General features: G+C 37.0%; 1 protein-coding gene and 1 pseudogene across 1 annotated transcript in view; one reads left to right on the top strand and one right to left on the bottom strand.

Annotated features, from left to right (window-relative positions):
* RALA (RAS like proto-oncogene A) overlaps nt 1-25,180 on the bottom strand; it is an 82,893-nt gene that overhangs the window by 56,262 nt on the left and 1,451 nt on the right. The gene's annotated exons all lie outside the window — the stretch shown is intronic.
* On the top strand, nt 15,344-16,288 carry LOC119249968 (phosphate carrier protein, mitochondrial-like; annotated as a pseudogene).

Genomic DNA, 25,180 nt, shown 5'->3' on the forward strand with positions numbered 1-25,180 from the left:
AGTAATAAGAGGAAAATATATAGCAATAGATGCTCACATCAAAAACAAGAAAGAACTCAAAGAAACAACCTAATCTCGAAGCTCAAAGATCTAGAAAAAGAACAAACAAAAAACCCAAAACCAGTAGAAGAAAGAAATAATAAAAACCAAGCAGAAATAAATGAAATTGAAACTAAAAAAACAATCCAAAAGATCAATGAAACCAAGAGCTGGTTCTTCGAAAATAAATAAAATAGATAAACCCCTAGCCAGGCTCACAAGGGCAAAAAGGGAGAAAGCACAATAAAATAGGATATATAAATGAAGAGGAGAAATCACAACGGACACAGCAGAAATCAAAAGAATAATAATACTATGAACAGTTATATGGAAAAGTTCAACAATCTAGAGATGGACAAATTCCTACAACTCTACATCACCCAAAGCTAGATAAAGAAGAAATAGAACACCTAACAGACCAATTACAATTAGCGAAATTGAAATGGTAATCAAAAACTCCCCAAAAACAAAGCCCAGGACTGATGGATTTACAAATGAATTCTACCAAACATTCAGAGACGAATTGGTGCCTATCCTTCACAAACTCTTCCAAAAAATTGAGAAGGAAGGTATAATACCTAACACGTTCTATGAAGCCAACATTACACTAATACCAAAACCGAACAAGGACAACACAAAAAAAGAAAACTACAGGCCAATCTCCCTAATGAACACTGATGCAAAAATCCTCAATAAAATTTTAGCTATTAGAATCCAACAGTGTATCCATAAGATAATTCACCACGACCAAGTAGGATTCATTCCAGGGACACAAGGATGGTTCAACATCCGAAAATCAATCAACGTTATCCACACATCAACAAAAAGAAATATAAAAACCATATGATAATATCAATAGATGCCGAGAAAGCTTTCGACAAAGTGCAACACCCATTCATGATAAAAGCCCTTGAAATTCTTGGGATACAAGGAACATACCTCAACATCATAAAGGCCATATACGACAAGCCAACAGCCAATATCATTCTCAATGGTGAAAAGCTGAAAGCATTTCCATTAAGATCTGGAAGAAGACAAGGATGTCCACTCTCACCACTGCTTTTCAATATAATACTGGAAGTCCTAGCCAGAGCAATAACACAAGAGAAAGACATACAAGGAATCCAAATAGGAAAAGAAGAAGTCAAAATATCACTATTTGCAGATGATATGATAATATATATAGAGAACCCCAAAAACTCCATAGAAAAACTAACTGAACTCATCAATCAGTTCAGCAAAGTGGCAGGATACAAAATCAACATGCAAAAGTCAGAAGCCTTCCTATACACTAACAATAAATCTGAAGAAGAGGAAATGAAAAAAACCATCCCCTTTATTATCGAAACAAAAAAAAATCAAATACTTGGGAATAAATCTAACAAAAGAGGTAAAGGACCTTTACAAAGAAAACTATAAAACACTGTTAAAAGAAATAGAAGAAGATACAAAGAAATGGAAAGACATCCCCTGCTCATGGATTGGAAGAATAAACATTATTAAAATGGCCATCCTACCAAAAGCAATATACCAATTCAATGCTATTCCAATAAAAATTTCAATGTTATTCTTCAAAGAAATAGAACAATTATTGATGAAATTCATATGGAATCACAAAAAACCCCAAAGAGCCAAAGCTCTCCTGAAAAAAAAAGAAGGGAATGGAGGCATCACAATCCCAGATTTCAGGCTATACTACAAAGCCATAATCATCAAAACTGCATGGTATTGGAACAAGAAAAGACACACAGACCAATGGAATTGAATAGAAAATCCAGAAATAAACCCACAGATTTATGGTCAACTAATATTTGACAAAGGAGCAAAGAATATGCATTGGCGCAAAGAAAGTCTGTTCAGTAAATGGTGCTGGGAAAACTGGGCCGCTACATGCAAAAGAATGAAGCTTGACTACTACCTCACACCATACACAAAAACAACTCAAAATGGATTAAAGAACTAGACATAAAACCTGAAACCATAAAATACATAGAAGGAAATATAGGCGAAACACTACGGGATATGCACATCAAAGACATCTTTTCAGACACATCACCCAAAGCAGTGATAGTGAAGGCAAAGATAAACAGCTGGGACTACATCAAATTAAAGAGCTTCTGCACAGCAAAAGAGACAATAACCAAAACAAAGAGAAACTCCACCAACTGGGAGAACATTTTTGCACACAACACTAATGACAAAGGATTGATCACAAAAATCTGCAAAGAGCTAATGAGACTCAACAACAACAAAGAAAATAATCCAGTCAAAAAATGGGCAGAAGAGCTAAAAAGAAACTTCTCTGAAGAGGAAATGCAAATGGCCAACAGGCATATGAAAAAATGTTCAACATCACTTGTCATCAGAGAAATGCAAATCAAAACTACCATGAGATACCATCTTACACCAGTGAGAATGGCACATATTAAAAAAACTAGCAACAACAAATGTTGGCGAGGGTGTGGAGAAAAAGGAACTCTTCTGCACTGTTGGTGGGAGTACAAACTGGTCCAACCACTATGGAGAGCTGTGTGGAGATTTCTGGACCTACTAAACATAGAGCTTCCATATGATCCAGCAATTCCACTCCTAGGTATTTACCCAAAGGACACAGAAACATCAATTCCAAAGAACACCTGCACCCCTATGTTTATAGCAGCACTATTTACAATAGCTAAGCTTTGGAAACAGCCCTAATGCCCAAAAATAGATGACTGGATCAAGAAGATGTGGTACATATATACCATGGAATATTACTCAGCATTCAAAAAAGATAAACACATGCAATTTGCAGCAACATGGATGGCGCTGGAAGGGATCATGCTCAGCGAAATAAGCCAGAAAGAAAAAGAAAAATACCGGATGGTCTCACTCATAGCAGGAATCTAGAAAACTTAAATAAGGGACCAGGAAAATGAATAACTATAAGAAAGTGAAAATCAAAATCAACCAAAATCTATGAACCAGAGACACTTTTGGGGGGTGGGTGGAGGGAAGGGAGGGATTGGGGTCAAAATGGGGGGTTGAAATTGTATGGGGAATATAAAAATAAAATTTATTAAAAAAAAAAAAAGAAATAGAACAAATATTGATGAAATTCATATGGAGCCACCAAAACCCCGAATAGCCAAAGCTCTCCTGGAAAAAAAGAAAAAAGAAGGGAATGGAGGCATCACACGCCCAGACTTCAAACTGTACTACAAAGCCATAATAATCAAAACTGCATGGTTTTGGAACAAGAACAGACACATGGACAAATGGAACCAAATAGAAAATCCAGAAATAAACCCACAGATTTATGGTCAACTAATCTTTGACAAAGGAGCAAAGAATATGCACTGGAGCAAAGAAAGTTTGCTCAATAAACAGTGCTGGGAAAACTGGGTTGCTACATGCAAAAGAATGAAGCTTGACTACTACCTCACATCATTTATAAAAACCAACTCAAAATGGATTAAAGAACTAGATATAAGACAAGAAACCATAATATATGTAGAAGGAAACACAGGCGAAACACTACATGACATGCACCTCAAAAACATCTTTACAGACACATCACCCAAAGCAGTGATAGCGAAGGCAAAGATAAACAGCTGGGACTACATCAAATTAAAGAGCTTCTGTACAGCAAAAGAGACCATAACCAAAACAAAGAGAAACCCTACAACTGGGAGAAAATTTCTGTACACAACACTAATGATAAAGGACTGATCGCAAAAATCTACAAAGAGCTGATGAGATTCAACAAAAACAAAGAAAATATTCCAGTCAAAAAATGGGCAGAAGAGCTGAAAAGGAACTTCTCCAAAGAGGAAATGCAAATGGCCAACAGGCATATGAAAAAATGTTCAACATCACTTGTAATCAGGGAAATGTAAATCAAAACTACAATGAGATACCATCTTACACCAGTGAGAATGGCACATATTAAAAAAAACTAGCAATAACAAATGTTGGCAAGGATGTGGTGAAAAAGGAACTCTCCTGCACTGCTGGCGGGAGTGCAAAATCATCCAACCACTTTGGAAAGCTGTATGGAGATAACTCAACCTACTAAAGATAGAGCTTCCATATGATCCAGCAATTCCACTCCTAGGTATATACCCAAAGGACACAGAAACATTAATTCAAAATGGCACCCCTATGTTTATAGCAGCACTATTTACAATAGCTAAGCTTTGGAAACAACCCAAATGCCCAAAAATAGATGACTGATCAAGAAGATGTGGTACATATACACAATGTAATATTACTCAGCAATCCAAAAAGATAAACCAGGCAATTTGCAGCAACATGAATGGAGCTGGAAGGGATCATGCTCAGCAAAATAAGCTAGAAAAAAAAAAAAAAGAAAAATACTGGATGGTCTCACTCATAGCAGGAATTTAGAAAAGCTAAATAAGGGACCAGAAAAAAAGACAAATAATAATAAAAAAAATCAAAATCAACAAGCAACTATAAATCAGAGATACACTACAGGGCTAGGGGGGAGAGGAGAGGAGGGAATTAGGGTCAAAATAAGGGGAGTACAACTGTATGAGGAATATAACCAAAGTGAAAATGCATACATAGTGCAAAAATGAAAAATGATGTAAGGATAATAATAAAAAGAAATAATGTTAAAAAAAAAAAGATCTTGGATGACCGTAGTCATTGGAAGGTTTAAACAGTTAGTTTGTACATCTGCTTCCAAGATGGCTCACTCATAGGGCTGCTGACAGGAGACCTCAGAATCCCTCACCACCAGCATCTCCACTGGGCTGCTCCAATGTCCTCATAATACCACAGCTGGCTTACTACAGATGAGTGAGCTCAGAGAGTAAGGCAGGAGACTCCATGTCTTTTATGACCTAGACTTAGAAGCCACAAAATGTTCTTTGGTCAGCCCTATTCAATGTGAAGGGAGACCGATAAAAGGGTGGGAAACCAAGTGACATGGATCTTTGGTGAGCATTTTGGAGAATGGCAAGCATCCCCCAGATTTCTCTATTTACAGAGAAAACTACACAACATTGCTGAGAAAATTTAAAGACCTCAATAAAACTTTCGGTCACGTTTACGGGTTGAAACATTTATAACTGTAAACATGTCAGTCTTCCTTAAATTTATCTATAGATTCAAAGCAACTTTAATTAAAATCTCAGCATGATTTTTTGATGGCAAGTGACAGTTGATTAAAAAATTTGTATGGAAACACTACATCAAAAACACCAAGTCAATCTTGAAGACTGGAATCAAAGTAAGCCTGTCTTCTGTAATAACATTCATTTTATTTACCATCAAAACAATCTGAAATTTATAGAAAATTTGCAATCATAATACAAAAAAGTTTTTTCCCTGGGTCATTGAGAGTAGACAGCCCCTATGATGCGCCGTTAACCTGAACACCTTTGTTTAGCTTATGTCCAACAAATAAAGACAATCTCCTACGAAACATAATATAGCCATCACCATCAGGAAATAAATTTTAACCCACTCCTAGCATAAAATTCCCAGACTTTATCCAAGGTGCTGCACTGGGTTAGAACCATATGTTGCATTTGACAGTCACATCTCTGGTCTTCTTAAGTCTGGAACAATCCCTCAGGCTTTCTTGACTTCTATAATCTTGGCAGTTTTGAAGATTACTGTACTGGTCAATTACTTTGGAGGCTGTCTCTTACTTGTGTTTTGTCTCATAATTTAGATTCGGATTATGAATCTTCAGCAGAAACAACACAAAAGTGAGGCTGCTATATAAAACTTATATTTTGTCTGCATTTATTTTTAATAGACTAATTTTTTAGAGCAATTTATGTTCATAGCCAAATATCTCTTTTTGTAAGTCAAGTTTTATTGGGACATTGACACTCCCATTTGTTTATGCACTGTCTCTGCTTTTTGCTATTTACAACAGCTCAGGTGAGCAGATGTAACAGAGACCATACGGTCTGAAATACCTACAATATTTAATATTTGCCTTCTTAAAATCTACTGACTGCTAATTATGTGCCTACTTAAAAAGATAATCTCACCTGAACACCAAGTTGAAAATTTCTAATCTGTTTAAATATACAGTTTCACTGGACTATGAACACACACACACACACACACACACACACACACACACACAATAATTTGATGACTCTGCAAGAACAATTAGGCATCACAAAATTCATTAAAAACCTGTCCTTAATTGTAGTATAAAATTAAAAACTAAGGACTATTATTGACCTAAAACCAACAACATAATTCTCTGATTTATACCATTATATATATATATATATTTTAAAGATTTATTTATTTATTTATGCAAGCACTGGGTACAGTCAGAAGCGCGGGAGGGTGAGAGAACCCACCATAGCCAGAGCGGGGAGCAGAGCAGGCAGGACTGAAGCACACTGCTGAGGGGAGCAGCAGGCGGCAGGAGAGGTCTGCGTACCATGTGGGACCCTCCTCCGGTGGCTGGGGAGCAGCCGGGAATTGAACCGGTGCTGCAGAGACTGTGGGCAGCTTCGCAACCCAGCGCTCAACCACTGCGTCACCAGGGAGGCCCCTATACCATTATATATTTTAAAGAGGCACCTATATCAACTATAACAGTCACTGAAACAATTAAAAGACAGACTGAAACATCAAACTGGGCCTGTGAATCACAAAGCATTAATCTCCATGGGAATAAAGACTTCATATAAGTAGGGACTCTGTGTATTTTATGCTCTACTGTACTCCCAGCACCTGGAAGAGGGCTTAGATAAATATTTTTAAGTGTTTTCTAGCTTTAAAAAGGTCTAAGTGACAAATAAAAAGCGTACCTATTTAAGGTATACAAAGTGACAACTTAATATACTAATTTATTTTATAGAGGTTAACACTGGTTTACAACACTATATATTATATGGTTCAGAGATACAGGTTCACATCACACTCTCCATCAAAGCACCCATCTTCCTCCATCATAGTTCACTGGGCACCCTTCCACTTTGTTCCCCAGCTGCACCCTCACCATTGGTAGCCTCAATTTTACAGTCAGATTTCTAGGATTTGTGCCTGGCCCTGTATTTTGCGTCTCTGTACTCCACATGAAAGAAACCACTGGCATTTTGTCTTTGTGCTAGCTTACTGATTTTGTATGAATGAACCAAGACTTTAAAGTTATAATAAAGAATATTCAACTACACTGCTCTACTAAGCATATTTTAGTACAAAATATTTTTATACTATTAAAATAAAAAATTAACTCATTTCCTGTTTTTTATGACATGTATTTTGTAACTGCACATGTGAATGATTTAAAGATAAATACATGAGAGTGTCTGCAATTCTGATGGGGCATATGGTTAAGAAGAGATTACTCCTCTACATCAGAGGTACTGAAAGCACAACTAATTAGCTCATGACTATGAAAGAACAAATTTGAAAGTATACATTTATAAACTTACACAGGAACTTGACAGAGCAATTTTATATCTGTTCAATATAACTTTAAAAATGGGCTTGCTTCCTCTATTTTTAAAGTTTAATTTTTCTGATAATTCCCTTTTTTGTATTTTATAAAAGTACCAGTTGCTATGTAATGAAAATTTTATTTCTATTTTTATCTATTTTATCTTTATTGAATTTTTTATTGAGGCAATGGTTTATAACACTGCTATGATTTAGAAGTATAGGTTCATACCTCTTCAAATGCATGAACTAAAAGTTCTGAAAAATCTTTTACTAGAGATAATTTTTGAATCACTGTTGTAGAGAACAGTAAAAAGGCAAACCTGATCATAACACTTTCTAACTTTTTTTAGTGGCTCTCCAAGGGCCTGAGATAAGGACCTTCATGACCTGCCTAAAGTCCTCCCAATTCTCTGCTATAGGCTCTTTTCACTTTCCCTGCCTTACCCCTCAAGAATTCATCACACTCATCAAAATTTCATGAAATGAATTTTATTCTCTAGTTCTGAACATTCCACCATCCAACTCAATTTGTTCCATCTCCTTACCAAGCTCTTTCTCACCACCTATGTTGTCACTTCTGGAAAGTTCTACCTATTCCTTAAGCTTATGTAACAATTATGTTCCTCATATGTGTCTAGGAGAGTGTCTGGCACAAAATATGTGCTTATTCATTCAACAAACATTTTATTAAACAAAATCTATGCTCATGTCACCAAACCATTCTGTCTCCCCCAAAATTCAAAACTTCAAAAAATGACACTCTTTTGACAAGAAGTGGCTGTCTAACAGATTTTAATATTAAAGAAAAATGTAAAAAAACATAATTTCTAAATAAAACCTTAATTACTAACATACTTCCCTTTCTCATTGTATTTGAGACCATTATTGCCAACATGTCACAGTTCTTAAATCAAGAAACATATATTACTAAATTACTAAAATGACTTTGATCTTAAAACTACTCTCATAGACAGCATTAAAAGGGAATGCTCCTTGAACACTTTTGCCCCACATCCCACACTGTGACACAGATATACAAAATAAGCTACAAAAAGGGAATCTGCTGCCATTTCTTCTGGCCCTAGTATTTAAATATAAGTGATAACATACTAACATTAAGTTGAAAAAAATCAATCCTATTTCTGAACGCAAATGGCATTATATTATAATCTCAGTATTTTAGAGCACATTTCACATTTTTAAGGTTTAGGAAAGTTGTCCAGAAGTCTGGCTGCATCATGATTTTTTTTTAATCCATCAATACAGAGAAACAAAAAAATGTAACTTATAAGGAGAAATGAGGTTTCCTATATTTTGCACAAATCTGTTAGGTGGTAAGATACATTCTGTATTTCGGGGAAAAAAAACTTTTAATGTGAAGTTATTAAAAACCTCACTAAGCACAGAGAAGCCTATTATTTTATAATTTGCAATGGTAGCAATGTTCTGACAAAGACTACTGCTAGTTTTAAATATACAAAAAAAAAGCCATAAAAAATGTTGTCACTCTACATTTTGCCTAATATTTTTTTACTGAACAACAAATACTCAGTATGTGTAGCAAAAATTTAAAGATGTAATAAAATTTGATCTAGTTTAAACTGGTGAGAATAAAAGGTAGTGCTACCTGACTACAGTACCTAAATGAACAGCTGGGTTTTGGAGGAAATGAGATGAAGGATGAAATCTGAAGTAATTCTGGAGTATTACAATTTTATTATTTCCTTAGCAAAAAGAAAGTAACTGTTAACAAGATAATTTTAAAAGTACCCACATACATTGTATATGAAAATTTAAATTCTGTTTTGCTTAGCCTAATACAAACATTTTCAAAATAGTTACTAATATCAGGGAAAATAGAGCAGGACACAAAGAGAAGTCAAGTTGTGAGAAACCTCAACACATCCAAGATGGAAAATCCTTGGTAATTCATCCACGGTTATAAGAAATGATAAATTCCCAGGCCTCCCCTGGTGGCACAGCAGTTGTGCGCTGGGTTGCAAGGCTGCCCACAGCCTCTGCAGCGCCAGTTTGTTCCCTGGCCGCCGGCAAGGGTCCCACAAAAAAAAAAAAAGAAATGATAAATTCTCCCCAAATCAATCATCAATGAATGAATAATTACTATCTACTGAATAGTTTACTATTGTATCACAATATACACACATTAAAAAATAACACAGGAATTTCCCAACAGGATGATAATCAGTTAAAAGTGAACAATTTAGTCACCAAAACCAGGATTTGGGTAGGGTAGCACTTTCAGTTTTGAGGGTATGTTTTTAAAGATTTATTTATTTATGCATACAAAACTGGGGTACAGGCCAGAGGTGCGGGGGGGTGACAGGTTCACCAGAAACAGAGTGGGGAACAGAACAGACGGACTGACTGAAATACACTGCTCCGTAGCAGGAGAGACAGGAAAGACAGGAGAGGTCTGCTGTGCCATGTGGGTTAGCTCCCTGGCTGGGGATCAAACTTGTGCTGTAGTGGCTGCTGATAACTTCATAGTGCTGAGACTTAACCCCTTGTGCTACCAGGGAGACCCATTTTTTGAGGGTATTTGACAAAGGTTGAGTTCAGAATTTTTTCTCTCATGAATTCTTCAATTTTAACTGAATAATTTCTTAAAAATTGCTTTGGATTTCCCTGATTATAAGGGATGTTGAACATTTTTTCACATGCCTATTGGCCATTTGCATTTCTTCTTTGGAGATGTGTCTTTTAAGTTCTTCTGCCCATTTCTTGACTAGACTGTTTACTTTGCTTTTCTTGAGTCATGTGAGTTCTTTGTATATCTTTGTGCTCAGTCCCTTATCAGCTGTATGGAGTGCAAACATTTTTTCGGGCTTTGGTTAATGTCTCTTTTGCTGTACAGAAGCTTTTCAGTTTGATATAATCCCAGGTGTTGATTTTTTCTTTAACTTTCTTTGCTTTGGGTGATGAGTCTTTAAAGATGTTACTGAGATGTATGTCTTGTAGAGTTTTACCTATATTTTCTTCTATATATTTTATGGTTTCAAGTCTTACGTAGTAAGAATGGCACATATCAAAAAAACTAGCATCAACAAATGGTGGCAAGGATGTGGTGAAAAAGGAACTCTCCTACATTGTTGGTGGCAGTGCAAACTAGACCAACCACTATGGAAAGCTGCCTGGAGGTTCCTCAGTCTACTAAAAATGGAGCTACCATATGACCCAGCAATTCCATTCCTAGGGATCTACCCAAAGGACACCAAAACATTGATTCGAAAGAACACCTGTACCCCTACGTTTATTGCAGCACTATTTATAATAGGTAAAACCTGGAAATAACACAAATGCCCAAAAATAGATGACTGGATCAAGAAGATGTGGTATATATACACAATGGAATACTATTCAGCAATCAAAAAAGATAAACTCATGCCATTCACAGCAACGTGGATGGAGCTAGAAGGAATTATGCTCAGTGAAATAAGCCAGAAAGAAGAAGAAAAATATCAGATAGTTTCACTTATAGGAGGAATACAGGGGAACCAAATAAGACATCGGGGGAAAAGATAATAACAATACAACAAAAACAGACAATTATAAATCAGAGACATCCTACAGGGGACAAGAAGGGAGAGGGATCAGAGTCCTAGAACGTAGAACTCTGAATTAGTAGTATTTATACTCTTTCTACCTCTTTCCTCCCCATCATTGTTGTCCCTCACTGATCACAACTGCTTATGTGCTTATCTTCAGTAGCATATCTTCACTCCTTAGAATTATTTGAAAGCAAACTAGCAGGCTTATTGTAGTTTAGATTAAAAAACAAGAGTAAGCAGGTTATGAATTATGGTTGAATAATTTAGATCAATTTTCTCTTCAGCATCAGAAGAATAATAGCCTTTAGTGCTAGGTTTATGTAATTCTACTTTGATCAAAGGTAGGATGTTTCTTCTTATTTGTTTTTAAAGTTTACTCCCTACTTCTTAATGGTTTCCTCATCTTCTATTTCATAGGGTCATTATGGATGATTAGATGGAAATATTGAAGGAGAAAGTATTTAGGCAAGAGCCTGGTCACAGAATCTTTAGAAGTTTACAGATTGTAAGTAATTTCCTCCTCCTTGTTCAAGTGTGTATTATACTTTAAGTTGTAAAGTCTGACCTCCAAGTAAATGAATGTTTCTCTATTATTTCTAGAAGCTTGTGATCTGGAAGGTAGCCATACAACTCCTTTCCCTCCAGCAAAGGAGGGAAGCCAGCAAAGGAGTTGTATGGCTACCTTCTTCAATTATTTGAAGAAAGGTATATGTAAAATGACTATTCTCAATTCTGTCAACAGATATACTGTTTAACACGTGTTCAAAAACGTGTTTTTGTACTAAGCGTTACTCCAAAGAGCAAATGAGGAACAAAAAGACCCGGGGTGATAGACTTCAATTCAAAATAAGGATGGATTTCAAGTTGAAAACACCAAAAAAAGTTGCTTACTGCAATATCACTGCAGGTGTTTGAACAATAATGAGTGCCTGCGTAGTCTCAGGGGATTTTTCTAAAGGGTGAAAGAGTATACCAGATGACCTGTTAAGCACCACTCTAATTCCATGAGATGTTTTATACAGACAATTCAAAACCAGGAGTTCTCATTTTTGCATTTTATTTTCATATTGAAAATATTAATAAATCATGATGAGTACCAAATGAGTATGGAAGCACCACAAAAATCACACAGTATCCAAAGTTTTTTTTTTTTTTTTAAAGATTTATTTATTTATTTATACAAGAACTGGAGTACAGACCAGATTCGTGGGAGGGTGAGAGGATTCACCAGAGACAGATCAGGGAGCAGAACAGGCAGACTGAAGAAATACACTGCTGAGGGGAGCAGTGGGTGAGACAGGAGAGGTCTGCTCGCCATGTGGGACCCTCGCCGGCCAGCTGGGATCTAACTGGTGCTGCAGAGGCTGAGGGCAGCTTCACAGCGCTGTGCTCAACCGCCTGAGCCACCAGGGGAGGCCCTCCAAAGTTATTTGTTCAACTTCATGACAGTATTTACATACCATATCTTGTCTATTAAAAGTTAGGTAAGAAACACTTCGAGTGATAAAATTATTTTCTTTTTTGAGGGGAAAAATCACAATGACATCAACAGCATCATTGCCATCACTACACACATACACCCAATATCATGAAAAAGAACTAGGAACTACACTTATTTAAAAAAAATCACTTCAAAAATGAATCATATGACATATGGGCACTGACAGAACTTGAGAATTCAAGTAAATGAATGAGGAAAGGAAGCAAACTAATTATAAAAAATTGATCTCGGCAGTCTGTAGGAATGTAGGAACTCCAAGACAGTTGGATATAACCCCCACTCAGAGAGCTAAAGAAAACTAGATCAAAAAAATAAAGTTCAAGAGAAATGCAGAAAAACTAGCCACTATAGCATAATGAAAAACTAGCCACTATAGCATAATGTAGGCCATCTCCTTACCTCCATGAGAGGTGGGAAGAACATACGTGGAATGTTTCAGCTAAAGCAAACAGCGCAAGTTTATATAAGAAAAAGTGCTAGTAGTAAAGGTTAATCTAAAAATTAGATAACATGAATTTTTCTAAATACGCCAGATATTAACTTTCTACTCATTACTTTTGATTTAATCTTGTAAAAGTGGAAAAAATTACACAATACCCCAAAAGCAGACATGTAATTTGCCTGTCTAGCACCCCTACCTATAGAGGGAACCGTTCTCCCTGTAGAGCATAACAACAGACCTGTAAACCAGGATGCTTCAGAACCTCCCTCAAAAGCAGGGCAAGAGACCCTAACTGACCAGAGTACCCAGTTCCTTGGACTTTTCTGGTAGGGCTAGTACCAAAGATTGGCTCTTTCTGCTGAGCTGGGAAGAACTGAATCTGGAAATGAAGGAGGTGACCAGTTTGCCAACAGAATGAAAAAAGAAGCAGAGCTGAGGGAGTGAAAAAAAACTGCAAAATTCTGTTTTGCTAAAAGTAGCTGAAACTGGATTTTTTGGCTCTTGCAACTCAAAGACCCTAATATCTGCAGTATCTCTATGTGCTTCTTGTGGATCAGAAGGGAAGAGTTACTCACTGTTTAACTGCAGATAAATATGAAGAGGACTATCATTGTCTTCAATTATTGATTATGCTCAGTATCAGTCAGGCGGAAGAATTAAGAACAGAATTTAGCTTTTATTTCAACCCTCAAAAAAGCCCTATGGCAAACTAGAAAAATTGAGCAATGCTCTTAGTTAACATCATTACAAAAAAATCCACCCAAAACATAGCACTCTCTGGGATGCAGAACTTGCATCCAGAACACAAACAGAATTCTTCAATTCAATAACAAGATAAACAACCTAATTTTCTGTAAATGAGGAAGAAAATTCATGGACATTTTACCAAAGAAAATATGTTAATGGATAATAAACACATGAAAAAAAAGCTCCAATACCATTAGTCCCTAGAGAACTGCAAACTAATACCACAATGATAGTACTATATTATACCAGCTATAACAACTATGATAATTTTTAAAAGATTATTAACGATAGTTATTAAGATGAAGAGGAAATAGGAACCCTCAAACATTGCTGGTGGGAATGCAAAATAACGTGCAGTCACTCTCGAAAGTCACTCAGCACTTTGGCAGGAGCTCAAAGAGTTAAAACATAAATGTTCCATATAACCTATCAGTTCCACTTACCCATGAGAAATGGAAACACAGGTTCACACAACAACTTGCACATGAATGTTCGCAGCAGGATTATTCATAATAAACAAAAAGGAAAAACAATCCAAATATACATCAAATGGTAAAGGGACAAGCAAAATGTGATCTATCCATAGGATACTTACCACTTATAGTAAAAAGGAAAGGACTGACAACATGAACTATAAAAACATGCTAAGTAAAAGAAACCAGACCCAAAAGATCACATATTGTAGGATTTCATTTACATGTCATGTCTGGAAAGGGGAGACAGAATGGAAACTACTGTTTATGCCTAGGGGGTAAGAATGGGGATTAACTACAAATGAGCACATGAGATTTTACTGAAGTGATGGAAATGTTTTAAAACTGGACTATGGTTATTACACAATTCAATAAAGTTACTAAAAATCATTGTAAACCTAAAATGGGCAAATTTTATATGTAAATAATATCTTTAAAAAGTTAATTAGAAAAAATGAAACAGACTAAAGAGAACATAATAAGCATAGAAAAGCATTAACCTCAGTTGGATCCTGGATTGATTGGGGGAAAAAACAACTCTTAAAGATAAATAGGAAAATCGGAATTTGGACTAGATATTAGATGATGTTAGGGAATTATTATTTCCTTAGCTGTTACAGTAGTATTAGTGTAGATGTGATGTGTATTAGAAATTGCCTGGGGTTGGGTGGTAGAGGGATTAGAAATGATGGTTAATGAGCATGGGGTATCTTTCTGAGGTAAAGAAAATTCCTGAAATAGACAGTGGTGATGGCTGCACAATTCTGTAACTATAGTAAAAATCACTGAATTGTGTGACTTATATCTCCATAAGCCTATTTTTAAAAAATCCAGCACCAACTCCCCCCAAATAAGTAAGACATAGATTATCTACAGAATAAAAAATATGTATGACCAAAGAATGTACAAAAAGTTCAAACAGTTGTAATCAAATAAATACAAACTTTAGCCAAAAAGAAATCAAAACATAAAGACAAGATGGGTTTTATGATCTAAACGAAAGTGAAGGATAAGAAGAAATAAGCAGAACAAATGATCAAGTTTTATTTTATTCTGAGGAACCAAGAAAGCTACTAAAGCCCGCAGCAGCTGTGTGAGCAGCAGCCTCGCGAGAAGGGGATTGTGTTCTCGCCACCTCACAGAGATGTTCGCATCCAGGGCACACCTGGCACCGGAGAACCCCTTTAATGTGCCCTACCTGCAGCTGGTGTAATATGGTTTCATGGACCCTCACAATAGCAGCCTCACTGGGCCTGAGTCCATCTGTTGCTCCAGCACCTGGCAACCATCACAGTAGAAGAATCATCTGCAAATTTGGATCCATGAAATGTCAGGCTCTGTGTTGCTTTGGTGGGGGTCATAAGTTGTGGTCTGACACACAATGCCACAGATTTAGTGAAATATGTGTAGGTGGACCCCATAAAGTACAAAACCTATTTAATGGATTCTCAGTTACCCTGAAAGAGAATGGGGCTCACGATGTGACTTAAAGATAGGCTTTGACTTTCCTGAGCTACTCTACACAGGGGCTCAGCAAGTTTGTTTTTTAGGAAGCCTTAAAAGTCTTCGATAGCAACCTGCTTAAAGAGGAGAACTATCTGTAGTGCACAGCACTACTGGCTTCCTCTTCCAGTGCAGAGTTCTTCGCTGACACTGCCAAGGCTCCCATGGAAGCTGCTAAAGTTCAAATTCAAATCCAATGAGGATATGATAACGCCTGAGTGATGCAGCTTCCAAAATGCACAAGGAAGATTTAATGTGTTCTATAAAGGGGTTGCCCCTCTCTGGATTTGCGGCTGGTTACATAATTGAGTCTTCTGTGCAATTGTTTCTCACCCTGCTCATTCTGTGGTCTGTTGAATAAGTAGAATGCTTCTGCAGTCCTCCAGACACATGGACTTAGAGGTGTATGGAAGGACTCTTTGCCCATTCCATCATGCTCAGCACTCTAAACTGCCCAACAGTGGTTCATCTATGATTCTGTGAAGGTCTGCTCTGTCAGACTCTCGCTCTTCCACCTGAGATGCCAGAGTCTCTAAAAAATCAGCTTGGTGTACTCCGTAGACTGATCAAAGCTAATGTGGACTGAATCTGTTTGTTGATCAGTGTTGAAAAAATTGCAAAAGGAACTTTTTATACTTGACAGTAGAGGAAATTGTCTATTCCTATTGTCATTACTGCAGAGCTCTTGCATAAAGCAGGAGTTTCAAACTTGCTACTTAAATAAACCCAGTTGTTCATGAAATGAATAAGTCCCACAGCAGCAAACGAGAATAAGTGAAGTAACAGACATAATGAATTATCTTAGTTGTAAAATACAGGTGAGCAAAAACAGACCTTGGCCCTTGGAGATTAATATTAAAGTTACTAATAACCTAAGCATTCAGAGACCAGGGCTGGTGTTCCAGAAACCAAAGATGTCAGGGTGTGGGGATTTTTTGTCACATATAAACTATCTTAGAAAGATGAGGGGAGGGCCTCTCTGGTGGTGCAGGCAGTTGAGTGCTGCACTGTGAAGCTGTTAGCAGCCTCTGCAGCACGGATTCGATCCCCACCAACAGGTGAGAATCCCACATGGTGCAGCAGACCTCTCCTGTCTCACCTGCTGCTCCCATCAGCAGTGTATTTTGTCAGTCTGCCTGTTCTGTTCCCTGCTCTGTCTCTGGTGAATCCTCTCACCCTCCCCGCATATCTGGCCTGGACCCTGGTTCTTGTATAAATAAATATTTCAAAACAAACAAACAAACAAACAAAGAAACAAAGATGAGGGGAGACAGATTGTCCTCAGACTAAAATGGCAGGGTGGAGGAAATAAGGGAAAAAGAGGGAACAAAAAAGATCAGTCTCCTGTCCAAGACCTGCCAGTAGGTGGCAAGCACATACCAGAGGGTGAAACTTAAGGGTCTTCAAGGTAGGACAGTCACTAATACCCCCCTTTCCCCCCAAGCTGAATTGCATGTCAGTGAGGCAGCAAGACCCTGAGATAAAAAGATAAGCATGGGTCCCAGAACATGGGAGATGGACAAGAGGTCATCAACTAAGAGTACTCACTTGCTGAGTGAGGCTCCTCAACTTAGAAACAGGATTATTAAACAGCCCAGCTACCAGCACTCCTGGGTCAGCAAATATGGACAATAGGCCATGGGCTCTAGGAAAGAGCTCCTCAGCATAAGGCACAAAAAACCTAATAAATATCCTACCACCCAGCACAGCACTCCTAGGAAAAGGAAATATTTAGAATGATAGAGACAGACACAGGGAAGTGGCTGGCTGCTCAGGCACAGACCTATACAATCTTGAAATTATAAAAATTTACTGAAAATAAGCCACTTAAATATCCTGGAGGAACTGGGAAGCAGTGAAATGAAAACACTCCAGAGCTTGGGAGACAACAGTGGTGTATTCATGACTGATACGTGGATGGAATGTGCACAAGATGCGGGGCGAACATCTGATTCCACATCACTTCTAGCCAAAGGACAGGGTTTTCATGAATGAATTCTGCAAAAAGAATCTCAAAGCCGGATGATCCAGGCACTACAAAGTACGTAAAACCACCCCACATCTGTGTATACTAGGCCACCCCCATGGATACCCTTATCTAATTGCAAACCTGCCTTGCCATATAACCTACAGACCCAAGGACCCCAGTCAGAATCACATCTAACAAATCTGAAAAGCACAAAAGCCACTAGATTGTAAAAGTAAAGTGAGATTGTAAAATCCATAGATTTTCACAGAGCCAAGGCACTTTAGTCTAGAGGAGAAAAGGTCACCCTGCGGCATCCATAACTGGCTAAATGAAGACTACAAATAAGTTAGGAAGAATTGTGTTAGGAGAAGCAGGAACAGAACTCAGGACTCGTATGAGGGAGGAAACCCCAGAGCACTCCTTAACTTGCACTTTGCTGCTGTCCCCTAGTAAAGTTAATCTTCCCTGCTTCTCTCACCACACCCATTTCCACTAAGTATCTTAACAGATATAGTGAAGACTGTAGTCTTTGAGAGGTATATTTATAGCTAAATTATTATCTAATATAAAAGTATATCTCTGTATATCCACAGAATAGAAAATACAATAAAGCAATTAGTATCTCTATATAACTGAGGTTATATTGCTATTTAACATTGTTCTGGAGATGTTAATCAATGCAATTTTACAATTAGATGCAGAAGTACCGAAAAAGGGAATAAATTCTATGACACAATACTCTATATGCGCCTAAAAGAAGCAATGCTAAAAGTAACTCAACCTATAGTAATTCAGCAAGGTAGCAGGAAAAACATGCAGAAATCAACATTATTCACATATGTGAATGATATAGAAGATATAATGGAAAAGATAACTAAAATAGCAACAAAAATTACTTAGGAATACATGAGAAATTTATATAAAGAAACCTATAATCTATTCCTCAAAGTCACAAAAGTAGATCTAAGAAAATGAGAAGACATTGCCTGTTATAAGTTAAGACATGTTAACACCATCAAGATATAAGTTGTAAGTCATTAAGTTTAATGTGATCCTAGGAAAAATAACAATGGGCTTTTTAATAGATTTAGACAAAATCGTGTTAAAGATCACCTGGAAAAAGAAAAGTTGCAAGAATAGTAAGGAAAACCCTGAAGAGGAGGAGGTGCAAGGGGTGACCAGCCCTATCAGATCCTATATCATACCGCAAAGCCTCCATGATTAAAATAGTGTGGTACTGGTGCATGAATAGTCAGACAATCCAATAGGATAAAATATACCCTATATATTGTATATAGAAATATAGGCTATGATAGCATGGGAAAAATTTTTTTTAAATAAATGACACTGGGACAACTGTATAGAAATGTAGAATAAGATAAAATTAGATCCATTCTTCACATCACATACAAAAATATACTCTAAATAAATCAGAGAACTAAATGTGAAAAATCTAATGATTAACATTGGAAGAAACCATTGGTGAATTCCTCTACAACATGAAGACAGGAAAAAGCTTTTAAACTATGACTAACTATGATTAAAAGTCTAGATGCAATAAACTTAAGATTAATATATTTGAGTAGACAAAAAAAAAAATTGAAAACACCATAAGCAAAGCCAAAAGATGATAGGCAAAATATCTGCAATATATATCAAAGTTAAATGGTCAATAATCTTAACTATAAATCTAAAGGGGGAACAGACCAAAGATTATTTAGAAGGTGGACAAACAATATATAAATAATTAATTTTAAAAATGTTTAAAATGGCCCTTAAACATAAGAAAATATGTTCAATTCACTATGACAAGGGATACATCAATTAAAAGTATACCAAGATATCAGTTCCCACCTTTCAGATTGGCAGAAATTCCAGTTTGAGTACATATTCTGTTGGTGAGGCCATGGAATTCTAATATACTACTGGTAGGAGTTCGAAATTGTGCATAGGGAGAGGGTAGGGGATTTGACAATATCTAACATATCTTATTTGGTTTCCACCATTATCAGAAAGTAGAAGGCACCCATGGAACCTTTCTAAGTCAAAAGGCCTAAAGTGAAATAGCAACTATCATTAACTTATGTGGAAAAATTTGAGCATTCCAGACTACCAAATCACACCAAATAACACATAGAACCTAAAATAACACTAACATCTAGTCAAAACAGAACTAGTATGATAAATACATGGCCTGTATAAAGTTATTCCCAGGGAAGAGGCTTGGTGGTACCATTCTCACTGCTCCAATGAGCACTGCCTCTAAAATAATATTGCAAAATAAACACCGAATGCTATTTTTTATTTTCACCTTCTGTTGTAAAAGTAAAAATGCTCTGCAGATTTCTTTTGGCTAGTGAAAATTACAGGTACTAATGTACTAATAACATCTCTTGTAAAAGTGAAGGTGAAACCTCTCTATGTACTTACCTTGACTATATACCTCCAAAAATATAACAATGTATATACGCAAAGTTTTGCATTATGACATCATTTGTAACTGCAAATTACTTAAATGTCCAAGTATAGGGGATTGGTTGAATAAACAGTGGTAAGTACAATAAAGGATTATGCAATTAAAATTGAACGTTATTTTACTTACGTATATTACTTTTTCCATACACTTACTAAACTGTTAGAACATAAATATTTATTAATTTGTTTAGATCTAAATATGTAATAAATTAAACTGTTAGGAGTTTCTATAGCCCTAGGGATGTTAGGTCAAAAACTTACTGGTATATACACTGAGAAGGTTTGAATACTTCTGACAAAGTTTGGTGAAGGCGTTTAAGTATGCAAGTATCTGTGCAGTTATGAGGTTACTGTCGATTATGGCCAACAAAATTGACAATAGGCCAAAAAAGGCACTGTCCACAGTGTAGTAGGTGCAACACAGATTTTGTGGCAGCACATGAGAGAAGCAACTAGCTTGTCTTGAAAGAAATTTTAGCTTTGAGGGATGAAGTCAAAAGAAAGAATCTAATCAAGATAAATATTTTTTGAGCAGTATAACCTACATTGAATTCTGAAGGACCAGTAGGTGTATACTAGATTGGGGGAAGGTATGGTTAGAATTTCAGGAATATAAAATGGAAGGCAGAAAATTCTAGGGTTCCAGAAGTTTGGTACTGCTGGAACTAAATACCATATACTAAAAGAAATAAAATTAAAGAGTTAGGTAAAGATTAGATGTTGAAAGATTTGTGTATGAGATAAGGGATAAAAGGAGTCTGGATTTTATTAACAGGCAAGGAGTTCTGAAATGTTAATTTTGCTCTAACCAGGTGTGGAGAAAGATTGGGAAGAAGGTAGGGGAGGGAGGCAACCAGAGGCTAAAAGGCTACTCCAGAAATCCAGAACAAATCTAGACAGGCAGCTGAACTAAGGCTCTTTAATCACTCAGTCACTTGGCAACCTCCATTTTCAATGGATTACTCTGCTAGCTACTCAACTGTGCAAGAAAGCAGAGACCCTGTGGCTTAGGAGACCACTATCATGATCTTTGTGGAAACTGGGGATATCTGCCCGGTTCACAGTATCTGCCCGGTTCACAATGCACTTGAGAATAGAAGTCATTTCACAACTTCTCTGTGTTTCATTCTCCAAGATGACTTTGTCAAATCCTGATATCTAATTTCCATAAGTAACTTCAGCAACGAAATTGGGTCCCAAACTTTAAGGAGATTATGTAGATCAAGCATTATGTCTATTGCATCTAATACAGGACTGTAGCTATAAAGATCTTTAAGAGCAGTATTGTATTTGGGCCTCCCTAGTGGCGCAAGGGGTTAAGTCTCAGCACCATGAAGCTATCTGCAGCCACTGCAGCCTGAGTTCAATCCCCAGCCAGGGAGCTAATCCACATGGCACAGCAGACCTCTCCTGTCTGTCCCACTGCTCACGTCAGCATTGTATTTCAGTCAACCTGTCTGTTCTGTTCCCTACTCTATATCTGGTGAATCCTCTCATTCCATGTACCTCCAGCCTGTACCCCAGTTCTTGTATGCATAAATAAATAATTCTTGAGGGGGAAAAAAAAGAGTAGTATTTTATGAAAGTGTACTTTATAACCTTGTACAGACTATCCTTTTGAGAAATTAAGTCTTCACTTTCTGATATAACAAGTCAAGAAGGCAAATTTTTTTCTAAAAAAAAAAAAAAAAACAACACAGAGTAAAGAATGAAATAACAAATGTTGGCAAGGTTGTGGTAAAAAAGGAACTCTCAACCACTAATGGTAGAAATGCAAGCTGGAACTGCTCCTGTGAAAAATGGTATATAGAATTCTCAAGAAAATAAGCATGGAAATTCTGTTCAACCCAGCAATACCACTTATTAGGCATATAACATGAAATATCTAATACAAAAAGATCTATCTATACCTATGTATATAACAGCATGGTTTACAATCACCAAATCACGGAACCAATCCAAGAGCTCTTCAACAGGTGAATGGATACAGAAACTGTGGAGCATACAGTTGATGGAATATTACACAGGTATGAAGAAAGAGGAAACAAGATGAAAACAATGGCATTTGGGACAAAATGGATGGATCTTGAGGTGATTATGCCGAGTGAAATCAATCAAAAAGTAAAAAATTTCAGATGGTCTCACTCATTAGTGGACTATAAATATTAAAAAATTACACATAAATAATAGAAGAAATAAAAATTTGAATTCAGCAAGAAGAAGATAATGATTACCAGAGGGAATGGGGGAAAGTTGTGGGTGGTGGAGGAGGGAAGCAGATGAGATATGGGCACAGGTAGTTTGGTAGAGGCAGTAAAAAAGAAAAAGCAAAGAATAAATAAAACCCTCAGAGTTTTAATTTCATCTTTTCTATATTGTAACCAAACCCTTATAACTGCAATAAGACAGTAAGAACAGCATCTTTTCAGCTGAAAGAAAAACAAAAAATAACTGTTATTAAAGAGGGCTAGAGAATGAGCTGATTTAGAGCTATAAATTTTTAAAATTATTTTTAATGAAGTAACACTGGCCTACAATATTGTACATGTTTTAGGGGTATAGGTTTACATCTTTTCAATGTATGTTATCAGACTGTTAGGGGGAAAGGATGTCCTGAGCAAACTCCATACAGGCTTTGTGGGCTCCACCCCCCACTCCATCAAGACACTGGGAACTACAAATCCCATGACCACCAAAGGAAAGATTGCGAAGACCTGAGGGCCGAGTTAAGCCCCTATGTTCTCTGAGTATGTAACCAGCCATGTGTGTGTGTATATGTGTGCGGGGGGAGGGGGGGGTGGTGGTGGTGGTGGTGGTCTCTCTTGGCCATCCTGCGCACTTGGCTTTTCACCAGCTCAGAGGATCACTGGGATTCCAGGTCAGGAGAACAGGTAGGACACATTTACGAACTTATCTCCCTCTTTTTCTCCCTGCATTATTCATTTCCCCATTTCCCCTTCCCTTGTAAAAAAACCTTTTATTAACCTTTTGTGTGTCTACAGTTTAGCATTAATAAGTTCCTTTTAAGGGCACGGGTGAGGACCCACAGTCAGGTAACCCATTTTATTATCTGGGTTGCTCTGTAACAAGACCACACCCACCATCAAAACACCTGCACCAAACATACTTTCTCTTCTTAACCAAGATAGGAACACACCCACTCAATTAAGTCCATATAAAAGAACAACAACAAAAAAGATGCACAGGTTCAGAAAAAATGGAAGTGAATTCTACTAGCACTCACTAGTAATTACAACCTTCTAAGTGTTCTACCTCTTTTAAGTTTCCATACTAAATTCAAAATGAAAATGGCATATGGTCTGAAATGGTAAAAACAGATTCAGTACACCTTTGCTTCTTTCACCATTCTTCCCACTTCCCCACCCCAGACTCTCCAATATCTCCTTTAGAAAAGAACTAAAAAACAACATGATTCCAGGCAGGGTAGCTATAGATTTCCTACTATCCTTTCCAACAGGGCCTTCAGAGGTAAAAAGCAATAATCAAACACCAGAGTTGAGTCCCTAACACTCTATTCTTCCACGACTTATATGAAAAACAGCCAGCCATTTTTTTTTCCAACACAGCACACACAGATGTTAACATTACATGTGTAGGCTCGCTGGAGAGAAAGAGAAGAGTGGCCACTGACTTAGGCCACCTGGTCAGGGTCACCGGTAACCTTAGATCCACCTGATAGCCAGGTGTACTGAGAAGATGCATATCATGGCTTTCCTGAACTCAATCAGAATCCCAAGTTCCCTCAGCCTTTTACAATTAATTGCAATACCTAATGTTCTTAGAAATCACTAATTTCAAACCCAGGTTTTAGAGTACACTCACTGCCTAGCCTCTGGCAAATAACTTCACTTAGTAATGTATGGAAAAACTACCTATCTTGCAAGGTAGTGTGGAGATTAGAAACAACATAAGTAAATTTCTTATCATAGTGTTTGGCAGGCAATCAATGCATGAAGACTGTTATTACCAAATGGGTTGTTGAAATAAAAAAGGGACCTCTGACCTCCATATGGTGGTTATGTCACTGAGAAAAGAAGATTTCCATCTCCTTAGAGTCTAAAAATTCAGACATTTTACCTAACAGTGAAAATCAGAAACTTTCTTCCCATTCTTCAAAATGATGCGTCTCCTCATTAACATGCACAGCCTCTGATTACAGTATTTTTGAAGTGACTGTCTTTGCCAGTCATCTACTGAGGATTATAAGTGCATGTTACACTAAAACACAAATATACAAGAAGTCTTACTGGTACTTCTTGGAACAGAAGTGGTATAACTTGGGAAACCAGTACAGGTTGACCACCAGGTATTTGAAAAGGAAAGGAGATAATACCACTTTTTAATCTGGAACTCTTAAAAGTGAAAATAATTTAACCATCTATAAATAAAAATTGTCCCCTACACAAATGGTAATCAAGAGTCTTTCCTATAATTAGCCCTTTTTACCCCCTGAAAGTCCTGCTAAGAGAGTGTTGTATGAAAAAGTGCTTCAAAATAAGTGATAAAGATGACTGCACACTCAGCAGACACCAGTGTGTGAAGGCTGCTAGGTAAATCACGCCAAGGTCATAACAAGATGTCAGGAGATTTCATGGAAAAAAATGAACGACTACAAGCAATTCTGTGATGTACCATGTTTTCAAACAGTGGTAACTTCCAATTTCCTCTTTTTGATTAAGATAGGATATAGCTATCAACTCTAAAAGTTACTATCATCACGAACACTCCCGCTAATTCTGGACAAACATGTTCAAGTAATAATAGTTAGCACCAGAACATATAAGTTACTACAATGCTCAATCACAATATCCCAAATACAATTTTAATCTTGGGGTGGGGAAAGGGTTTTGGAAAGATAGCAAAGGATTGTTCTTTGACCAAGCTAAAGAACAGAAACACAAAGCAAAGTCTCTATGTGCCAAGAAACTGCAACAAAAACAAAAAAACCCTAGTCCCCCACCCCCCCCAAAAAAAAATGACTCCTGGAAGGTAACTGATAGAACCTATGGATTC

This window comes from Talpa occidentalis, unplaced genomic scaffold (assembly GCF_014898055.3).
Source record: "Talpa occidentalis isolate TD23 unplaced genomic scaffold, MPIMG_talOcc4v2.1, whole genome shotgun sequence".
Taxonomy (NCBI): Eukaryota; Metazoa; Chordata; class Mammalia; order Eulipotyphla; family Talpidae; genus Talpa; species Talpa occidentalis.